Source organism: Uranotaenia lowii, chromosome 1 (genome assembly GCF_029784155.1).
Source record: "Uranotaenia lowii strain MFRU-FL chromosome 1, ASM2978415v1, whole genome shotgun sequence".
Lineage (NCBI taxonomy): Eukaryota > Metazoa > Arthropoda > Insecta > Diptera > Culicidae > Uranotaenia > Uranotaenia lowii.
This window is the reverse complement of record NC_073691.1, coordinates 202,756,227-202,779,827: the sequence shown is the minus strand read 5'-3', so window position 1 is coordinate 202,779,827 and position 23,601 is coordinate 202,756,227. Positions and strand designations below refer to the sequence as shown.

The 23,601-nt window shown below is 33.3% G+C and overlaps 1 protein-coding gene across 1 annotated transcript in view; it reads left to right on the top strand.

The window, feature by feature from the left end:
- The window catches only part of LOC129738301 (GATA-binding factor C-like), a 578,622-nt gene that overhangs the window by 20,719 nt on the left and 534,302 nt on the right, over nucleotides 1-23,601 (top strand). The gene's annotated exons all lie outside the window — the stretch shown is intronic.

The window sequence follows — 23,601 nt, the reverse complement described above, 5'->3', positions numbered from 1 at the left end:
TCGGCATACGCTTAAGGTAGGTCTTATCGTATGCTTTACTACCGGGTCAGGTGCTCCCCGACGAAGGAGTCACCCTACACTGGTCGTGGACTGGTGCTGGTTCCCACTCCTCTGCAGGGCAGTCATGATCCCGGTGAACCCATCGCTGACCACGCGCCAAGTATTGGCATCCTCACACATCCTCCGCACGATGTTGTCGGCTATCGTGTCTAGTCCACAGACGGCAAGTATGTTAGCACATACCCCTTCGAACCTCGGACAGTTGAACACTACGTGCTCTGGTGTCTCTATTGTGTCACCGCAGGTTGGACAGGATGGCGAGGCCACGTGTCCAAACCGATGGTGGTACTGCATGAAGCATCCGTGACCAGTTCAGAACTGTGTCATGTAGAAGTCCACCTCTCCATGTCTCTGGTTCATCCAGGATCCGATGTTAGGGATCAACCGATGGGTCCACCTGCCACGTTCCGAGCTGTCCCACTGGTGCTGCCAGTTGGACAGCGAGGCCTCTCTGGCATGTTTCCGCACGTCGGGCATGTGCCTGTGCTCGTAGCAGAAGGTATCTTCCTCTAGAAAGATCGAGATGGGCATGACCCCCGCCACAACATCAGCAGCTACCGAGGACACTGTTCGGTATGCGATAATTACTCGCAGGTTCATCAGCCGCTGCACACTGCAGAGCTTTTGCAGGTTACAATGCCTGCTTAAGGCTGCCGTTCCGTACCGCAGAATGGACGAGGTCACACTCGCCAGGACACTCCTTCTGCTGCAGCGGATCGCCGAGTTGTTCGACATGGCCCGTGAGAGGGCTGCCGTAAAGCTCAGCTTTATCGCACGATTGGACTCGATTTCACACGGTCCAACTGCAATCGTCCCTGATTGTGCTGAGATCAGGTTGGTGATCAGCACCATCTCGGTCTTGTGGTAAGCTCTTGGAGCGCATCCAACTTTCCACCTTCTCGATAGCTACTGTGGCGAGTAGCTGGACCTCTTCGGTTGATGGGCCCGATGCCAGGAGAACCACGTCATCGTAGACAATGTTCCACAATACCGGGCCACCCTTGTGGAACCCTTGCCGAGACTCTCACTGTTTCCAGTCCCTCGCTGGTCATATACTGTAGTTAACGGTTACGGAAGTAACACTCCACCATCCTACAGATATATGCCGGGATCCTCAGGTTAATGAGCGACGACGCAATCGCTGCCCAACTGACGCTGTTGAAAGCGGTCTTAACGTCAAGGGTGACCAGAGCCGCAAATTCGACATCATAGCGCTACACGAGGTACGCTGGAAGAGTTCAACGGTACGTACGTTCCGAGATGGTCATACCATCTATTTACCAGAGTTGCTGCAACACACACGAGATTCAAAAGCGCGTGATCGGGTGGTGGCCGATCGACCCACGAATGTGCCAGTTGAGAATCAAGGGCCACTTCTTCAACATTAGCATCATCAACGTGCAGAGTCCTCACCACAGTCCTCAAGATCGTCATCGGGGATTTTAAAGCTCAGGTCGACCAGGAGGAGGAATTCAAACCGACAATTGAAAGGTTCAACGTCCACTAACTGACCGACGAAAAAGGCCAAAGACTCATAGATTTCGCCGCCTCCAAATGAATGGCCGTACATAGTACCTTTTTCCAGCACTGCCTCCCACACAAGTACACCTGGAGATCACCGTACCAAACGCAATCACAGATCGGCCACGTTTTGATAGACAGCCGGCACTTCTCGCACATCATCGATGTCAGATCCTTTTGAGGTGCCAACATAGATTCAGTCGATATCTGATGATGGTGGAGATGCTCCGATAACTCTCCATAGTTAACTACATACGAAATTGACGCCCGCCCCGGTGAAATATCGCACGACAGATTACGCGCGATCGCTAGAAGCAGCGCTGCTAGCGGCGGAGCCCCTCTCGAGGACTGTTGAGGTACCATCAAGATGATCTACTGATCTTCAGCGTTACGGAGACGTCATCGGGCATGTGCATCGAACTCTACGGAATGACTGGTCCGACAGAAGTGTAGGAGGGTGATTGACGGAGAGAACAACGCACTCAAAATCACCAACAGCGGATGAGGTAGCGAGTTCAAGGAGAAAAAGCGCCACTTGGAGGAGGAGGAGCTCGAGAAGTCGAAATGTATCGGTTTAAGGACGGAGTAGGGTTGTTCGATCTTCAGAAAAAATCGATCTCCAAGATCGGTTCAGATAAACTGCCCTAAGTTCGATTCACGTAGAAAACCGGAGCTTAAGGATCGATCTCCGATAGATCAATCTTCTGATTTTTAGCATGGGGAGCTACTTTTTGTAAAAAAAAGCAAAAAATAAGGGTCTTGGAGTTTTGAAAATATATTAACCGTCAACCTACGAATAAATAAATGCTTCCAAACTCTAATGAAGGTTCTTACTGCATAAAAATCTGCTGACGGGAATTCCGCAAAAGCCAATTGTATTTTAAGTACCGATATCGACAAGATGCCGAACAGATGCACATTTAGACATAAAATCGGTACTAAACCATTTGATCTAAATATCTCCAACACCAAGGAGAGTAAACCGATCTTTTTCTGGCTAAGAAGATCGATCCAAAAAATCGAAAATCTGAGTTAAAAAGATCGATTTTCCAAAGATCGATCCAAGATCGAACCATCCTAGAGGGAAGCCATTTGCCAGCTAGTCGGTTGGCCAGGATGGCATCGCAACTCGACTCATCAAAATGGACCCGGACAAGTTGGCCGATTGCCTACACCGCTTGATGGTCCGGATCTGGGACACAGACCAGCTACCAGAGAAGTGGAAGGAGACCCCATATACGAGAAGGACGACAAATTGGATTGTGAGAACTTCCGAGCGGTTACTGTCCTCAATGCCGCCTACAAAGTGTTGTCCCGAACCCTACTCCGCCGCCTAACGCCACAAGCAAACAGACTTGTGGGAAGTCATTAGGTCGGCTTCCATATTTGTAAACACCACGACAAATCCTTCGAAAATATCGTGAACACCAAGTTCCTACGCATAATCTATCATCGACTTCAAAGCCGCATACGATACGATCGACCGTGACGAGCTATGGAAAATCATGGACGAAAACGGCTTCTCCGGCGGAGGCACGGGGATCCATCAGCGAAAGGAGCACTTGGATAAAGAATGAAAAGTTCACCAGGCAGGTCGTGAAAAGTGGTCAGCTTTCTTTGGGACACATCTCTTATGAGGATCAGCCAGCTAATGCGTTCACGAAGGCGTTACCGAGTACGAGCCGTGAGATGCTGTTCAGCATTCTTAACTGCAAATTGAGGAGAGGTGTTGAAACTCACCGGTTCGGTTTCGGATCCTCTGGAGCCAAACGTTTTAGGGATAGGAAAGATTCGTCAGCACACGAACTCTGCAACGCCGCGCGGAACCAAAACACGATTTATTTTGGTTCTCCTCATACTTTGAAATACGATGAAATGATCACTGATGACAGGTGATGAGGATAAACACAAGGTTTACACCATCACAAGGTAAACTCAAACTACTCATATAGAGGTTAGCAGTTACATTGCAGTGTTGGCAGATGAAAATGAGTAGTTATCTCTGACTACTAATGGGGAAATGAGTAGATTCCCGGCTAGGGAATGCGAGTGTCAATAGTGACAAACTAGTGATCGCTAATACATTTTTGAGCTTAGATATGTCGTGATAGACGAAATTGAATAGAATATTACTCTATTCCACCACTGAAACCTGCATTGACACCTTATTTTGGACAAAATTTCAATGACAGTGCAGAGTTATCGAAATCGGACGTTTTTCTATAGAAATAGAAACTAAGAAGGTTTATCAATGTTTAAGAGTGATATGACTGCAACTCTATTCATTCTATGGCGACCGTCAAAAACTAACCTTGCACCTTAACACGAAACACCCTGTAGTGACGGTACGGAACATTCGCTATTCGCAGCGAAGCGAAACCCTCCGTTCTTACAAAAAGTCCACAGAAGCCAGCTACCGTCAAGCGTCGTCGGACTCAGAGTCAGACTGCTGCTACCGACTGAAAGTTTCAGTCAGTCAGGCATCCATCCTATTAGTAGGGATCGAGAACTTTTTTTTTCACGGGTGTAATTATACGGGTACGCATTACAAATTGCTAAACACGCATTTATTAGGTAGGTAGGACTCGGACAAGACTCGCGAGTCAGCTCGCTAGCTTCTGCTGATAACTCAACTGGGTCCGAAAGGCGGGCGGGAATAATTGCTCCGCAATTCATGGTCCACCGATTCATGACTTATGGATGGAAGCCCTTCCACTTGAACTCAAACCAACAACGGATCCAAACCAACGACGGCTAGCCGGTCCGATTCGTTGCCTACCTCTGTTTGTGTTTGCTTTTTTATGATTTACTATGGGAGCTCTATTGACTGACAACAGGAGAAAAAATGAAGGAAAAGATAAGTAGTAGGAAATGCAGCGCTTTTTAGGGAAAGAAAATGATCGATATCACTGTTAGCTTAATTGAACCGAATGTGTCAAACCATTTCCGGAATCAATTTCTCCGAAGCAAACTGGCAGCCGAAAACAAGCCGCCTGGCCACGCGGAAAAAGTGAAAAACTTGAAGAAAAAAAACATCGGTAGATATCCTCTACAGTTATCAAGCAGCAAAAATCAAACATCAGATAGCACTACTCTATGACCGATACCTGTCTGTGTTTGACAATCGATTCCATTCGATTACTCTTTATCGCGCCGGGTTTGAGTTGATGTGGACAAATTTACTCAACAGCTTTCGGGGTTTTTGGGGTGTTGAATGGAGGAAGAAAAAAAAAGCGTCAACAACAAACATAACATCGCACCTTGCTTATCAGGTTCGTGGGCTCTGGAGAAGATCTAAGAATCGAAAGAACAAGAGAAGAACCTCGAAAAGCGAGCCTTATCTTATCGGAACCGTGACAAAAATGGGTAATCGAAAAGCAATTCCCAACCTGTAGAGCTTCTCGATTGACAACTTGGATAGTGTCGATGATACCGGATATAGGAACGTTTTACAATTTTTGCAATATTTTATTCAAATTTTGAGTAGAATTTATCCAGTTCTGAAGCATGTTTATACAAAAACTGCACCCAATCAGTCACAAGAAGACCCCTTAACCGTTTCACCATCACTCGTAACTGTAACGAACCGTTTCTGGGCGAAACGATTTGGTGGCTGATTTGACCCCAGCAAACGCATCCAGAACCCACCGCAACTACTGATGGGGCAGCCGGAAATCCATTTAACAGCCCATGGATAAATTAGAAACTCTGCACATGGCCAGACAGCTTGACCGCTTTTTTCCCTGACAAATAAATCACTTTCTCGAGACACTAACCGGGGGCTTCTCGCCCTGGGAAGGGGACAAGTCTCCTGCCTCAATAGTGGAAGGTGGATGACGACGGTCTTTGGAGGAAGTTTCAACGGCCAGCCAGCACTAACAAATGGTCCCTGCAAACGAGAACCAAAATTAACGATTAAAAACCGAGAAGCAAGAAGAAAAATAAAAATAAAATAGCCCAGAAGGCACCCACGGTCATCGGCAAGGAAGCTTCTCGAACGATTTTTTGAATACTGTAAGTAATTATTCAAATTAATTTGGCGTTGAGGAAGTAACACTGCCGTTTGAATTTTTTTTCACATTTTTTTTGTTTTCAATTTGAGACCCTGCGGTAGAACCGCTATAATTTTGGGCTCCCCAAAACTTTCCGGCAGCAGAGAACGCAAAATTTATGCTCCAGTTTTCAACAACTTTTGTGAGCTTTTCCTCCTTGAGGAGGGAAAACTTCTGACTTCCACCGTTGAAATTTCTAGCCCAACGTCCGTCGGTTCATCTCTGGACAAAACTTTAAGTCGGTTTGTTGTTTAAATTTGTGCTTTTTTTTTCATAACGGAGGTGAAAACTTTTTTCGCACATACCTTCACCTGTTCTCGCAATTGGCGCGTTCTCGTTCATTTTACTCGGGTTTACTTTTCTTTAAAAAAAAAGGAATAATACTGGTAACATCAAGGAATTTTTGAAAATTTTGCACATATACCCAGTTTGAAAGCCACTTTCAAAATATTTCATCAACAATTTTTGTAATTTTTGTCATTTTTGTTATTTTTGTCATTTTTATCATTTTTGTCATTTCTGCCATTTTTGTCATTTTTGTCAACTTTGTCATTTTTGTTATTTTTGTCATTTTTGTCATTTTTGTCATTTTTGTCATTTTTGTCATTTTTGTCATTTTTGTCATTTTTGTCATTTTTGTCATTTTTGTCATTTTTGTCATTTTTGTCATTTTTGTCATTTTTGTCATTTTTGTCATTTTTGTCATTTTTGTCATTTTTGTCATTTTTGTCATTTTTGTCATTTTTGTCATTTTTGTCATTTTTGTCATTTTTGTCATTTTTGTCATTTTTGTCATTTTTGTCATTTTTGTCATTTTTTGTCATTTTTGTCATTTTTGTCATTTTTGTCATTTTTGTCATTTTTGTCATTTTTGTCATTTTTGTCATTTTTGTCATTTTTGTCATTTTTGTCATTTTTGTCATTTTTGTCATTTTTGTCATACTTGTCATTTTTGTCATTTTTATCATTTTTGTCATTTTTTGTCATTTTTGTCATTTTTGTCACTTTTGTCATTTTTGTCATTTTTGTCATTTTTGTCATTTTTGTCATTTTTGTCATTTTTGTCATTTTTGTCATTTTTGTCATTTTTGTCATTTTTGTCATTTTTGTCATTTTTGTCATTTTTGTCATTTTTGTCATTTTTGTCATTTTTGTCATTTTTGTCATTTTTGTCATTTTTGTCATTTTTGTCATTTTTGTCATTTTTGTCATTTTTGTCATTTTTGTCATTTTTGTCATTTTTGTCATTTTTGTCATTTTTGTCATTTTTGTCATTTTTGTCATTTTTGTCATTTTTGTCATTTTTGTCATTTTTGTCATTTTTGTCATTTTTGTCATTTTTGTCATTTTTGTCATTTTTGTCATTTTTGTCATTTTTGTCATTTTTGTCATTTTTGTCATTTTTGTCATTTTTGTCATTTTTGTCATTTTTGTCATTTTTGTCATTTTTGTCATTTTTGTCATTTTTGTCATTTTTGTCATTTTTGTCATTTTTGTCATTTTTGTCATTTTTGTCATTTTTGTCATTTTTGTCATTTTTTTCATTTTTGTCATTTTTGTCATTTTTGTCATTTTTGCCATTTTTGTCATTTTTGTCGTTTTTGTCATTTTTTGACATTTATTTCAGTCAGTCTGCTATTCAATCTGTCAGTCAGTCTGTCAGTCAGTCTGTCAGTCAGTCTGTCAGTCAGTCTGTCAGTCAGTCTGTCAGTCAGTCTGTCAGTCAGTCTGTCAGTCAGTCTGTCAGTCAGTCTGTCAGTCAGTCTGTCAGTCAGTCTGTCAGTCAGTCTGTCAGTCAGTCTGTCAGTCAGTCTGTCAGTCAGTCTGTCAGTCAGTCTGTCAGTCAGTCTGTCAGTCAGTCTGTCAGTCAGTCTGTCAGTCAGTCTGTCAGTCAGTCTGTCAGTCAGTCTGTCAGTCAGTCTGTCAGTCAGTCTGTCAGTCAGTCTGTCAGTCAGTCTGTCAGTCAGTCTGTCAGTCAGTCTGTCAGTCAGTCTGTCAGTCAGTCTGTCAGTCAGTCTGTCAGTCAGTCAGTCAGTATGTCAGTCAGTCTGTCAGTCAGTCTGTCAGTCAGTCTGTCAGTCAGTCTGTCAGTCAGTCTGTCAGACAGTCTGTCAGTCAGTCTGTCAGTCAGTCTGTCAGTCAGTCTGTCAGTCAGTCTGTCAGTCAGTCTGTCAGTCAGTCTGTCAGTCAGGCTGTCAGTCAGTCAATCTGTCAGTCAATCAATCTGTCAGTCTGTCAGTCAGTCTGTCAGTCAGTCTGTCAGTCAGTCTGTCAGTCAGTCTGTCAGTCAATATTTTCTTTGGCATAAATTCTAGCTGATTTCTGGATTCTAGATTTTTCTTTTTTTCAGTCATAAAAATTCATTCCAACACTCGTAGGTAGATCACTCAAGGTGTTGTTACAGTAAATTTTAAACTGCCCCAAACAAGGAGAGCTTCTCATTGAAATGTCAGCCAGGGGGCAGCTATCGTGTACACTCGTAAATCTGCTAGCTCGAAGTCAAACGGCCAAGGGTCGCCTCCAGAGCCTATGAATGGACGGTCACATTCGGTTGGCGTTTATTTTTTGAGACTTCCATCCACCCGCCAGCCCCAAACTTTTCCAGGTATGGTGGCCATATGCAAAAACACTTTTCACTGCTCATTTAGAGCCAGTAGTTAAGAAATGGGACGACAAACGGATTGAAAAAGGAAAAAAATAAAACCAAGAGGGGAAAAATATATGGCCTGGTGCACTCAAGCAACTAAAATAAACCAACTGCTCAACCAAAAGACGATTAAGATAGGCTCGGTATTTTATTACTGCTGGTCGCCGAGTAGCAAAATATGTGGCTCACAGAAAAAAAACTTTTCTTCTGGCCGCAATTGCTAGGGACCTTTAAAATAAGACGTCTTTCCAACCCCATTCTTCTGCTCAAAAATAGAAAAAAAAATACTTAAAACTAGACGACTAATTTTGGGAAAATTTACGTGTGGTCAATATATGTCGTCTTGTTCATGGTCGGTGGATTTGGTTTGGTTTTCGAAAAACGAAATAGAGACAAAAAGAAGCACAAAACAATTTCAACGAAACTTTTCCCCCCGGCCGAATGTAAAATGATCTTCTAGCGGAGGAAGATAAATAGTTTTACGAGCTTCCAAAAATCGAGCTGTCTCTAGGGCATAAATTTTGCGTGAAAATTATGATTTGAATACGAAATTTTATTGTTCCTTGGTGGCCGGGTGGTGGGGCGGTCTTGTTGACTGTCGGTTTCCTCAAACGGGTGACCGTTTTTCGTAGCGCGCTTTTCTAGTTTATGGGCACCGTTGAAAATTAAGAGATCATAGAAGAGTTGGGAACAAAAACCGAAACTGTCAGCTGGAAACGTTGATGATTCACACACCTTTTGAGGTTTGTTTGAGTACCTTTTTGCTTTCAAAAAGATCCAATTTATGAAACTTTTTGTTTTTGAATTCTCATTAGGATTACTCAACTCCAAATTTACAAATTTGAATCGTCTAGGGAAAAAGGGAAACTTTATATTTGATGAATTCCGATCTGAAATCTTGAATCTGATTTTGAAACTAAAATCTCAATTTTTAAGATTATTCATATCCATTCTTCAAAGTGTGATCCTAAGTGTTGCCAAACAGTTTTCGTTGGCCGTACGTGAAATTATCTTTTGTGGGGTGAGGCTTTAAAGCTTAATTTTTACCCAAGACCTATGTTTATTTTTATGTCCTTCTCTGACAGTTTCAGTAACACCCCATAGATGGTTATACTTGCTTTGAGTCAGAGTTTTATTTTCGTTTAGTATTTTTTTTTATTTCACTCCTCAACCATGCAGTACAAGCTCTGTAATTTTACGAGTTGTACATTAACTGACCAGTCAGCTACTTGTTTGTGTGAACTATCTTAGAATAAATTTGGGTTACAGAGTTTTTTTTCTCTAAAATCAGTTCTAAAATCAACACCCGTCAAAGAATGAAAAAATCCAGCGATGATAGTTGGCCCAATAAAACTGTAATAAAACGAAAGTTTGCTGGACAAGAGTGAACTTTTACAGCCCTACTTCCCCAGCTCAAGATGGGGGCAAGGGAGAGAGAAGGAAAATGCAAAGAACAGGAAATAAAAATCAAGCAGAGCGTTGATGTATGTGTTATTACAAGTTGTAAAACTGTTGAATGATCACATAAAGGGTTGTTGCGTTTTACAAAGTGCTGCTTACAAGTCCTACTGCAGATTGGTTTACGTTTTTCTTTGAGGATTTTTTTTCTATGGTGCGTCTGACTGAAATCTTTGTCAGCCTTTTGAACTTTGATTCGGTACATGTTTTTGAAAGAAAGACCGATATAAAAAACGAATGCTTCCAGATAGCATTTGCTTACTTTGTAATAAATTATCCACTGGAGTTGTCCAAAACTGAGGCCTGTTTCAATTTTAAAAAAAATCGGCAAATTTGGATAAAATATTTTTATTACGTATGTTTTGAAGACTTCAAGTTGGTTTGATAACCGATTTTTTTCTAGATTCTTAAATAAGGTATTTTCAGCTGAAGGTGGAGCTTAAACAAATCTAGTAATGTTGGAAACGTTGAGAGCTTAAGAGGAATTTCCATTTTGAGCTGCATTCAGTTACATCGACTTAAGTAAAACATTCGATAAAGTTTCACATATTCTGGCCGCCGAAAAACTTAAAAGAATGAGATTTCCGCCTTGACTATATCAATCGTTTTTTTTTCATATTTACCCAACAGAACGCACTACGTTCGTGAAAATTAAAACAAAACAGTCGAAATGATTTGAGATAACTTCAGGTGTTCCCCAAGTACTCATGGACCAATGCTGTTCATTCTGTTTGCGAACGACATTGACGTCGTTATTCAATTTCCTAAATTGTTTTTTTTTGCGGATGACCTTAAAATCTTCAAGAGTGTTGAAGTTCGAGCCGACTGCTTAGCGCTTCTCTACGACATCGATGCCCTTCATCTTGAACACGAAAAAACACGAAACACGAAAAAAAGTTCTCCTATTTCCTTTACCCGTAAAAAATCACCTGTCTATACTTCAAATACACATTGGGCGAGGAGGCAATTACAAGAGTCCAGATCTAATCAAATCCGGACTAATATTGGTCAGTTCGAATATAATCAGAATATATTCTACTCTATTCTATACCACAAATTTTCCTTATGCCAGCATGATTGCAATGACAACAAGCACCCCCACTGTTGGCAACATGTTGATGAAAAAAAATCTCATTGTTCTTGCCAGACGTTGTCGGATCGTCTCAGTGTTACCAGGTTACCTACCGACGGTACACGTTGGCTACGGTCTTCTGTCAAAGGCTGCCAGGTGTTCTGATTTTTTTTGGATTTGTCCTGAATGTCGAAATACCGTTCAGATTTTACCGTTCAGTCCTTATCTACACTGAATTTCTAAAAACGGTTTTAAATTTTACTTAGTTGTTCTGATTTTTTTTGTCATTTTTGTCATTTTTGACATTTTTGAAATTTTTTACATTTTGGCATTTTTGGCATCTTTGGAATTTTTTTATTTTTGACATTTTTTATTTTTTTCCACTTTTGACGTTTTTGACATTTTTGTCATTTTTGTCATTTTTGTCATTTTTGTCATTTTTGTCATCTTTGTCATTTTTGTCATTTTTGTCATTTTTGTCATTTTTGTCATTTTTGTCATTTTTGTCATTTTTGTCATTTTTGTCATTTTTGTCATTTTTGTCATTTTTGTCATTTTTGTCATTTTTGTCATTTTTGTCATTTTTGTCATTTTTGTCATTTTTGTCATTTTTGTCATTTTTGTCATTTTTGTCATTTTTGTCATTTTTGTCATTTTTGTCATTTTTGTCATTTTTGTCATTTTTGTCATTTTTGTCATTTTTGTCATTTTTGTCATTTTTGTCATTTTTGTCATTTTTGTCATTTTTGTCATTTTTGTCATTTTTGTCATTTTTGTCATTTTTGTCATTTTTGTCATTTTTGTCATTTTTGTCATTTTTGTCATTTTTGTCATTTTTGTCATTTTTGTCATTTTTGTCATTTTTGTCATTTTTGTCATTTTTGTCATTTTTGTCATTTTTGTCATTTTTGTCATTTTTGTCATTTTTGTCATTTTTGTCATTTTTGTCATTTTTGTCATTTTTGTCATTTTTGTCATTTTTGTCATTTTTGTCATTTTTGTCATTTTTGTCATTTTTGTCATTTTTGTCATTTTTGTCATTTTTGTCATTTTTGTCATTTTTGTCATTTTTGTCATTTTTGTCATTTTTGTCATTTTTGTCATTTTTGTCATTTTTGTCATTTTTGTCATTTTTGTCATTTTTGTCATTTTTGTCATTTTTGTCATTTTTGTCATTTTTGTCATTTTTGTCATTTTTGTCATTTTTGTCATTTTTGTCATTTTTGTCATTTTTGTCATTTTTGTCATTTTTGTCATTTTTGTCATTTTTGTCATTTTTGTCATTTTTGTCATTTTTGTCATTTTTGTCATTTTTGTCATTTTTGTCATTTTTGTCATTTTTGTCATTTTTGTCATTTTTGTCATTTTTGTCATTTTTGTCATTTTTGTCATTTTTGTCATTTTTGTCATTTTTGTCATTTTTGTCATTTTTGTCATTTTTGTCATTTTTGTCATTTTTGTCATTTTTGTCATTTTTGTCATTTTTGTCATTTTTGTCATTTTTGTCATTTTTGTCATTTTTGTCATTTTTGTCATTTTTGTCATTTTTGTCATTTTTGTCATTTTTGTCATTTTTGTCATTTTTGTCATTTTTGTCATTTTTGTCATTTTTGTCATTTTTGTCATTTTTGTCATTTTTGTCATTTTTGTCATTTTTGTCATTTTTGTCATTTTTGTCATTTTTGTCATTTTTGTCATTTTTGTCATTTTTGTCATTTTTGTCATTTTTGTCATTTTTGTCATTTTTGTCATTTTTGTCATTTTTGTCATTTTTGTCATTTTTGTCATTTTTGTCATTTTTGTCATTTTTGTCATTTTTGTCATTTTTGTCATTTTTGTCATTTTTGTCATTTTTGTCATTTTTGTCATTTTTGTCATTTTTGTCATTTTTGTCATTTTTGTCATTTTTGTCATTTTTGTCATTTTTGTCATTTTTGTCATTTTTGTCATTTTTGTCATTTTTGTCATTTTTGTCATTTTTGTCATTTTTGTCATTTTTGTCATTTTTGTCATTTTTGTCATTTTTGTCATTTTTGTCATTTTTGTCATTTTTGTCATTTTTGTCATTTTTGTCATTTTTGTCATTTTTGTCATTTTTGTCATTTTTGTCATTTTTGTCATTTTTGTCATTTTTGTCATTTTTGTCATTTTTGTCATTTTTGTCATTTTTGTCATTTTTGTCATTTTTGTCATTTTTGTCATTTTTGTCATTTTTGTCATTTTTGTCATTTTTGTCATTTTTGTCATTTTTGTCATTTTTGTCATTTTTGTCATTTTTGTCATTTTTGTCATTTTTGTCATTTTTGTCATTTTTGTCATTTTTGTCATTTTTGTCATTTTTGTCATTTTTGTCATTTTTGTCATTTTTGTCATTTTTGTCATTTTTGTCATTTTTGTCATTTTTGTCATTTTTGTCATTTTTGTCATTTTTGTCATTTTTGTCATTTTTGTCATTTTTGTCATTTTTGTCATTTTTGTCATTTTTGTCATTTTTGTCATTTTTGTCATTTTTGTCATTTTTGTCATTTTTGTCATTTTTGTCATTTTTGTCATTTTTGTCATTTTTGTCATTTTTGTCATTTTTGTCATTTTTGTCATTTTTGTCATTTTTGTCATTTTTGTCATTTTTGTCATTTTTGTCATTTTTGTCATTTTTGTCATTTTTGTCATTTTTGTCATTTTTGTCATTTTTGTCATTTTTGTCATTTTTGTCATTTTTGTCATTTTTGTCATTTTTGTCATTTTTGTCATTTTTGTCATTTTTGTCATTTTTGTCATTTTTGTCATTTTTGTCATTTTTGTCATTTTTGTCATTTTTGTCATTTTTGTCATTTTTGTCATTTTTGTCATTTTTGTCATTTTTGTCATTTTTGTCATTTTTGTCATTTTTGTCATTTTTGTCATTTTTGTCATTTTTGTCATTTTTGTCATTTTTGTCATTTTTGTCATTTTTGTCATTTTTGTCATTTTTGTCATTTTTGTCATTTTTGTCATTTTTGTCATTTTTGTCATTTTTGTCATTTTTGTCATTTTTGTCATTTTTGTCATTTTTGTCATTTTTGTCATTTTTGTCATTTTTGTCATTTTTGTCATTTTTGTCATTTTTGTCATTTTTGTCATTTTTGTCATTTTTGTCATTTTTGTCATTTTTGTCATTTTTGTCATTTTTGTCATTTTTGTCATTTTTGTCATTTTTGTCATTTTTGTCATTTTTGTCATTTTGTCATTTTTGTCATTTTTGTAATTTTTGTCATTTTTGTCATTTTTGTCATTTTTGTCATTTTTGTCATTTTTGTCATTTTTGTCATTTTTGTCATTTTTGTCATTTTTGTCATTTTTGTCATTTTTGTCATTTTTGTCATTTTTGTCATTTTTGTCATTTTTGTCATTTTTGTCATTTTTGATTGATTGATTTATTTATAGAGGCTTTAAAATTATTTTTTTTTGTCATTTTTGTCATTCTTGTCATTTTTGTCATTCTTGTCATTTTTGTCATAAAGCTGTTTCAGGAGGGATTTGGGAGGGGAAATTATCGGAAATCGTACATGGCAGATAGGATTGGCAAATTTTAATATGGAACAATTTTACCAAAGACCATTGTCTGTTGGGAGTGACGTCACACACTTTTATATTCTCTTCTTGTAGTCTGAAGCCCGTTTTTTACCACGGACTCCTCGGATTTTCCATTTCTCTCAAATTTCGTTTTAATTAATCACAGCAAGCCACAACATGATTTGTCAATCACATGGTGAAATTTTCTGATTGCACAAAAATTCGTTTTCTTCAAGATTTGTTATTGAACAAATGCATTTCATTTTCCTTATTAAGAGCGACACTCCACTATTCTAATTAAAACATTTTCATCAAAAACACACTAATATTGTAAAAATAAGGGCCTGCCAGAAAAATATTCGATTTTTGTTGCGTTATAGTACAGCAAAAACTACGCACGATCACACGCGTGGTTTCAACTCAGAAAACACACAAATTATCATGTTATATCACTCCCGGTATAATATTTACATCTTCGGCCATCCTGTAACAGCTTTTTTTTTCAAATACCTTTTAATAATTTCACTGCTTAAAGTAACGCAAAATTTAAATTTTCGCGGACGGAGAAAAAAACGCGTGCGCTGCTGTCTAGTCAACGCCTACCGATCAGGAGTAAAAATTATTTTTTTTCATATTTTAGGAAATTTGCTACTCATTTCGCATTTCCTTTACACAGTTATATTGCATTGAAATCTTCGTGCAGAAACCCCTACAGATTCAAAAAAAATGTGAAAAAGGTATAGCTTTTTAAATTTTTAGGGCCTGTTTTTTTATATCATCAAGGATTTAAAGTTAATTTAGCGAAGAGTTAAAAATGGAACGTTATTAGATAGCAGCAAAAGCCAGTTGCTGTAAAAATATTGAGCTTGTGTCGAAAATGCTAGAAAATTTATCGGCAAACAGTTTCAAATAAACTAACAAAGATATTAAAATGTAGAATTCTGATCTCGAACGGATCTTGAAGAATTTTCTTCAGCATTTTTATTTTTTTAAATAAAAATCTTTAAAAAAACAATTCTGCCAAGCTCTTGCCAACATGAAAGACTTGAAAAAACATCTTTTCCGTGACATCCTGCATGTATTTCGGGTGGCTCCAACATGCAAACTGGAACGGTGGTGGTTCATTCATAAAAATAAATCCACTTTTAACACCGACTATAAAGTGCAGCAATTAGGCAGCAAGAGCAACGGATTGAAAGCAGCCCGAAATTATGGTCGACATTCATTAAAATTAAACCAGCCACCATTTTCTGGTAGCATTAAATGAGCTACCGTGTGACTTGTACAAACAACATACGTACGATGTGTTGGGTGAGTTGTAAAAAGCCATGTTAGACAGATGAACTTGGCCCTATTGCTGAGGACTCATAAAGCAGTCAACTCTACATAACCTTAAAATTGAAAGCAGCAAAATAAGCATTTAAAAAAGTACAAATCCGGTGAGCGAGCTCCATTAAATTCATGATCATCACGAACCAAAAGCAAGCCGTCTTCCCCAGAAGTGATCCACCGTCATTCGAGCAGGTATCCAGTTCACTCTCGGTGGCTAATGTTTGTTGTTTGACTGTTTCTAATGAATGAAACTCTTGGGTTTTTACTTCTTCTCTCAATTCTTGTTTCAAGCAAGTGTGGCACCTGTATCTGACTGACAGTCAGGTTCAGGAGTAATTAAACAATAACAACAACGACGGCGATCGCAAGTCTAAGTCAAACTACACTCCACCATTAATGGGGAGCCAGCCCGAAGAGCTTTTGCATTTTCTTAATCATCATGAAAAGAGACAACAAGACGCCAGCCAACAATCTGTTAGAAGAGATTCTCATAATGACGAGTGAGACCCAGTGTGGGAAGGCTTGAGAGGCAAACTGACAGCAGAACAAAACGATGATGGAAATGAAGGGAAAATACAGTGGAACACACATGAATTCAACACGTGTAATGATCATATGGGAACTAATTGTTAGAGTCCATATAATACTGTAAAGTTATATGATTCGCCCGGAGCAATTTAAATGGTTGGTGTTTTTTTTTTAGGAAAATTGGTTGCACAGTGTGAAAAACGATTCAATTTGGAAAATCATTATTTTGTTGAGGCTTTTGGTTTCCGGATGCTATTATTGTAATACTATTATCATTCATAATACTCACGAATCAAGAAACCTACAATTTTATCCTAGTTTCGTGACAGAATAGTGGTCAAGAGATGACTGTTTGCCGTATATGGCGACCGTCAATAATCTTTAAATGACTTCCAAAGATCCTTCAACTGATCTGCGTGAAACATAACAAAATGCAGCCAATAACTCATTTTCAAACAAATGGCATAGCAGGCCGGTAGTTTTACGAAAATCAGTATTGTAAACAAACGGTGAAAAATCAACCCGCTGTGCAATTACCAGTGGAAGTGCCTGGGAGTTCTTCAAATAATGAGTAATTACTGCAATGGTACAAAAACACCGCAGCAGAACTTCTGTAGGCCATTGCCATCACGTGATCCAAATTGACGACTTGGAATGATTTTCGCAGGGTACCATTTTTGTATCCGCTTCGTATCGCTCGAATGTTTCGGGCGTGTTATCTTAACTACGCCCAAGGTGTTGGTGCCAGGAAGCGAATGCCAGTCAGTTATTCCGCTTGTCGGTAGGTAAACAAAACTACAAATCGGTTTCAATAATGGCAAATTTCATGCGCCGCCATCATCACGATCATCCCATTCTTTGCGCATCGGGGCGGCGCGTTTGCGTTTTGTTCCGATACATCTGTAAATCCGCCCTAATCTTAAACTGCAATCTGGTTCACGATGCATTTTTGAATAACTGACTGAATGGCTGTTTGGGTGTGCGGCACACGCCGAAGACGCCTCAGTGGTAAAGTTTGTTTTAAAATTTCAATAAAAATTTGCAAAAACGCAACCACAACAAATCGGTTTTGATTGACTGACAAAGCTAAGTTATGGAAATCATTCGGCGCATGAGAAATGTCCGTTTGTTTTTTTATTTGACGATCTTCATATAAACTGTTTCTTTTATTCGACTTAAAAAGCATTTTCGACTTGATTTCGGGTATTGCCAGTAAAAGAGTTCAACTGAAAAAAAAACTGTAAAAACTATAAAAACTGTAAAAACTGTAAAAACAGTGAAAACTGTAAAAACTGTAAAAACTGTAAAAACTGAAAAAACTGTAAAAACTTTAAAGACTGTAAAAACTGTAAAAACTGAAAAAAAAAACTGTAAAGACTTTGAAATCAGTTATCTCCTTAAAAACATGATTTTTTAAAATGATTAATATTCCAAAAACATCAAATATGTTTAAATTGTCAAAACTGTCAAAATTGTCAAAATTGTCAAAATTGTCAAAATTGTCAAAATTGTCAAAATTGTCAAAATTGTCAAAATTGTCAAAATTGTCAAAATTGTCAAAATTGTCAAAATTGTCAAAATTGTCAAAATTGTCAAAATTGTCAAAATTGTCAAAATTGTCAAAATTGTCAAAATTGTCAAAATTGTCAAAATTGTCAAAATTGTCAAAATTGTCAAAATTGTCAAAATTGTCAAAATTGTCAAAATTGTCAAAATTGTCAAAATTGTCAAAATTGTCAAAATTGTCAAAATTGTCAAAATTGTCAAAAATTGTCAAAATTGTCAAAATTGTCAAAATTGTCAAAATTGTCAAAATTGTCAAAATTGTCAAAATTGTCAAAATTGTCAAAATTGTCAAAATTGTCAAAATTGTCAAAATTGTCAAAATTGTCAAAATTGTCAAAATTGTCAAAATTGTCAAAATTGTCAAAATTGTCAAAATTGTCAAAATTGTCAAAATTGTCAAAATTGTCAAAATTGTCAAAATTGTCGAAATTGTCGAAATTGTCAAAATTGTCAAAATTGTCAAAATTGTCAAAATTGTCAAAATTGTCAAAATTGTCAAAATTGTCAAAATTGTCAAAATTGTCAAAATTGTCAAAATTGTCAAAATTGTCAAAATTGTCAAAATTGTCAAAATTGTCAAAATTGTCAAAATTGTCAAAATTGTCAAAATTGTCAAAATTGTCAAAATTGTCAAAATTTTCAAAATTGTCAAAATTGTCAAAATTGTCAAAATTGTCAAAATTGTCAAAATTGTCAAAATTGTCAAAATTGTCAAAATTGTCAAAATTGTCAAAATTGTCAAAATTGTCAAAATTGTCAAAATTGTCAAAATTGTCAAAATTGTCAAAATTGTCAAAATTGTCAAAATTGTCAAAATTGTCAAAATTGTCAAAATTGTCAAAATTGTCAAAATTGTCAAAATTGTCAAAATTGTCAAAATTGTCAAAATTGTCAAAATTGTCAAAATTGTCAAAATTGTCAAAATTGTCAAAATTGTCAAAATTGTCAAAATTGTCAAAATTGTCAAAATTGTCAAAATTGTCAAAATTGTCAAAATTGTCAAAATCGTCAAAATTGTCAAAATTGTCAAAATTGTCAAAATTGTCAAAATTGTCAAAATTGTCAAAATTGTCAAAATTGTCAAAATTGTCAAAATTGTCAAAATTGTCAAAATTGTCAAAATTGTCAAAATCGTCAAAATTGTCAAAATTGTCAAAATTGTCAAAATTGTCAAAATTGTCAAAATTGTCAAAATTGTCAAAATTGTCAAAATTGTCAAAATTGTCAAAATTGTCAAAATTGTCAAAAATGTCAAAATTGTCAAAATTGTCAAAACTGTCAAAATTGTCAAAATTGTCAAAATTGTCAAAACTGTCAAAATTGTAATTGTCAAAATTGTCAAAAATGTCAAAATGGTCAAAATTGTCAAAATTGTCAAAATTGTCAAAATTGTCAAAATTGTCAAAATTGTCAAAATTGTCAAAATCGTCAAAATTGTCAAAATTGTCAAAATTGTCAAAATTGTCACAATTGTCAAAATTGTCAAAATTGTCAAAATTGTCAAAATTGTCAAAATTGTCAAAATTGTCAAAATTGTCAAAATTGTCAAAATTGTCAAAATTGTCAAAATTGTCAAAATTGTCAAAATTGTCAAAATTGTCAAAATTGTCAAAATTGTCAAAATTGTCAAAATTGTCAAAATTGTCAAAATTGTCAAAATTGTCAAAATTGTCAAAATTGTCAAAATTGTCAAAATTGTCAAAATTGTCAAAATTGTCAAAATTGTCAAAATTGTCAAAATTGTCAAAATTGTCAAAATTGTCAAAATTGTCAAAATTGTCAAAATTGTCAAAATTGTCAAAATTGTCAAAATTGTCAAAATTGTCAAAATTGTCAAAATTGTCAAAATTGTCAAAATTGTCAAAATTGTCAAAATTGTCAAAATTGTCAAAATTGTCAAAATTATCAAAATTGTCAAAATTGTCAAAATTGTCAAAATTGTCAAAATTGTCAAAATTGTCAAAATTGTCAAAATTGTCAAAATTGTCAAAATTGTCAAAATTGTCAAAATTGTCAAAATTGTCAAAATTGTCAAAATTGTCAAAATTGTCAAAATTGTCAAAATTGTCAAAATTGTCAAAATTGTCAAAATTGTCAAAATTGTCAAAATTGTCAAAATTGTCAAAATTGTCAACATTGTCAAAATTGTCAAAATTGTCAAAATTGTCAAAATTGTCCAAATTGTCAAATTGTCAAAATTGTCAAAATTGTCAAAATTGTCAAAATTGTCAAAATTGTCAAAATTGTCAAAATTGTCAAAATTGTCAAAATTGTCAAAATTGTCAAAATTGTCAAAATTGTCAAAATTGTCAAAATTGTCAAAATTGTCAAAATTGTCAAAATTGTCAAAATTGTCAAAATTGTCAAAATTGTCAAAATTGTCAAAATTGTCAAAATTGTAAAGATTGTCAAAATTGTCAAAATTGTCAAAATTGTAAAATTGTCAAAATTGTCAAAATTGTCAAAATTGTCAAAATTGTCAAAATTGTCAAAATTGTCAAAATTGTCAAAATTGTCAAAATTGTCAAAATTGTCAAAATTGTCAAAATTGTCAAAATTGTCAAAATTGTCAAAATTGTCAAAATTGTCAAAATTGTCAAAATTGTCAAAATTGTCAAAATTGTCAAAATTGTCAAAATTGTCAAAATTGTCTAAATTGTCAAAATTGTCAAAATTGTCAAAATTGTCAAAATTGTCAAAATTGTCAAAATTGTCAAAATTGTCAAAATTGTTAAAATTGTCAAAATTTTAAAGATTGTCAAAATTGTCAAAATTGTCAAAATTGTCAAAATTGTCAAAATTGTCAAAATTGTCAAAATTGTCAAAATTGTCAAAATTGTCAAAATTGTCAAAATTGTCAAAATTGTCAAAATTGTCAAAATTGTCAAAATTGTCAAAATTGTCAAAATTGTCAAAATTGTCAAAATTGTCAAAATTGTCAAAATTGTCAAAATTGTCAAAATTGTCAAAATTGTCAAAATTGTCAAAAATTGTCAAAATTGTCAAAATTGTCAAAATTGTCAAAATTGTCAAAATTGTCAAAATTGTCAAAATTGTCAAAATAGTCAAAATTGTCAAAATTGTCAAAATTGTCAAAATTGTCAAAATTGTCAAAATTGTCAAAATTGTCAAAATTGTCAAAATTGTCAAAATTGTCAAAATTGTCAAAATAGTCAAAATTGTCAAAATTGTCAAAATTGTCAAAATTGTCAAAATTGTCAAAATTGTCAAAATTGTCAAAATTGTCAAAATTGTCAAAATTGTCAAAATAGTCAAAATTGTCAAAATTGTCAAAATTGTCAAAATTGTCAAAATTGTCAAAATTGTCAAAATTGTCAAAATTGTCAAAATAGTCAAAATTGTCAAAATTGTCAAAATTGTCAAAATTGTCAAAATTGTCAAAATTGTCAAAATTGTCAAAATTGTCAAAATTGTCAAAATTGTCAAAATTGTCAAAATTGTCAAAATTGTCAAAATTGTCAAAATTGTCAAAATTGTCAAAATTGTCAAAATTGTAAAGATTGTCAAAATTGTCAAAATTGTCAAAATTGTCAAAATTGTCAAAATTGTCAAAATTGTCAAAATTGTCAAAATTGTCAAAATTGTCAAAATTGTCAAAATTGTCAAAATTGTCAAAATTGTCAAAATTGTCAAAATTGTCAAAATTGTCAAAATTGTCAAAATTGTCAAAATTGTCAAAATTGTCAAAATTGTCAAAATTGTCAAAATTGTCAAAATTGTCAAAATTGTCAAAATTGTCAAAATTGTCAAAATTGTCAAAATTGTCAAAATTGTCAAAATTGTCAAAATTGTCAAAATTGTCAAAATTGTCAAAATTGTCAAAATTGTCAAAATTGTCAAAATTGTCAAAATTGTCAAAATTGTCAAAATTGTCAAAATTGTCAAAATTGTCAAAATTGTCAAAATTGTCAAAATTGTCAAAATTGTCAAAATTGTCAAAATTGTCAAAATTGTCAAAATTGTCAAAATTGTCAAAATTGTCAAAATTGTCAAAATTGTCAAAATTGTCAAAATTGTCAAAATTGTCAAAATTGTCAAATTGTCAAAATTGTCAAAATTGTCAAAATTGTCAAAATTGTCAAAATTGTCAAAATTGTCAAAATTGTCAAAATTGTCAAAATTGTCAAAATTGTCAAAATTGTCAAAATTGTCAAAATTGTCAAAATTGTCAAAATTGTCAAATTGTCAAAATTGTCAAAGTTGTCAAAATTGTCAAAATTGTCAAAATTGTCAAAATTGTCAAAATTGTCAAAATTGTCAAAATTGTCAAAATTGTCAAAATTGTCAAAGTTGTCAAAATTGTCAAAATTGTCAAAATTGTCAAAATTGTCAAAATTGTCAAATTGTCAAAATTGTCAAAATTGTAAAGATTGTCAAAATTGTCAAAATTGTCAAAATTGTCAAAATTGTCAAAATTGTCAAAATTGTCAAAATTGTCAAAATTGTCAAAATTGTCAAAATTGTCAAAATTGTCAAAATTGTCAAAATTGTCAAAATTGTCAAAATTGTCAAAATTGTCAAAATTGTCAAAATTGTCAAAATTGTCAAAATTGTAAAGATTGTCAAAATTGTCAAAATTGTCAAAATTGTCAAAATTGTCAAAATTGTCAAAATTGTCAAAATTGTCAAAATTGTCAAAATTGTCAAAATTGTCAAAATTGTCAAAATTGTCAAAATTGTCAAAATTGTCAAAATTGTCAAAATTGTCAAAATTGTCAAAATTGTCAAAATTGTAAAATTGTCAAAATTGTCAAAATTGTCAAAATTGTCAAAATTGTCAAAATTGTCAAAATTGTCAAAATTGTCAAAATTGTCAAAATTGTCAAAATTGTCAAAATTGTCAAAATTGTCAAAATTGTCAAAATTGTCAAAATTGTCAAAATTGTCAAAATTGTGAAAATTATCAAAATTGTCAAAATTGTCAAAATTGTCAAAATTGTCAAAATTGTCAAAATTGTCAAAATTGTCAAAGTTGTCAAAATTGTCAAAATTGTCAAAATTGTCAAAATTGTCAAAATTGTCAAAATTGTCAAAATTGTCAAAATTGTCAAAATTGTCAAAATTGTCAAAATTGTCAAAATTGTCAAAATTGTCAAAATTGTCAAAATTGTCAAAATTGTCAAAATTGTCAAAATTGTCAAAATTGTAAAGATTGTAAAGATTGTCAAAATTGTCAAAATTGTCAAAATTGTCAAAATTGTCGAAATTGTCAAAATTGTCAAAATTGTCAAAATTGTCAAAATTGTCAAAATTGTCAAAATTGTCTAAATTGTCAAAATTGTCAAAATTGTCAAAATTGTCAAAATTGTCAAAATTGTCAAAATTGTCAAAATTGTCAAAATTGTAAAGATTGTCAAAATTGTCAAAATTGTCAAAATTGTCAAAATTGTCAAAATTGTCAAAATTGTCAAAATTGTCAAATTGTCAAAATTGTCAAAATTGTCAAAATTGTCAAAATTGTAAAATTGTCAAAATTGTCAAAATTGTCAAAATTGTCAAAATTGTCAAAATTGTCAAAATTGTCAAAATTGTCAAAATTGTCAAAATTGTCAAAATTGTCAAAATTGTCAAAATTGTCAAAATTGTCAAAATTGTCAAAATTGTCAAAATTGTCAAAATTGTCAAAATTGTCAAAATTGTCAAAATTGTCAAAATTGTCAAAATTGTCAAAATTGTCAAAATTGTCAAAATTGTCAAAATTGTCAAAATTGTCAAAATTGTCAAAATTGTCAAAATTGTCAAAATTGTCAAAATTGTCAAAATTGTCAAAATTGTCAAAATTGTCAAAATTG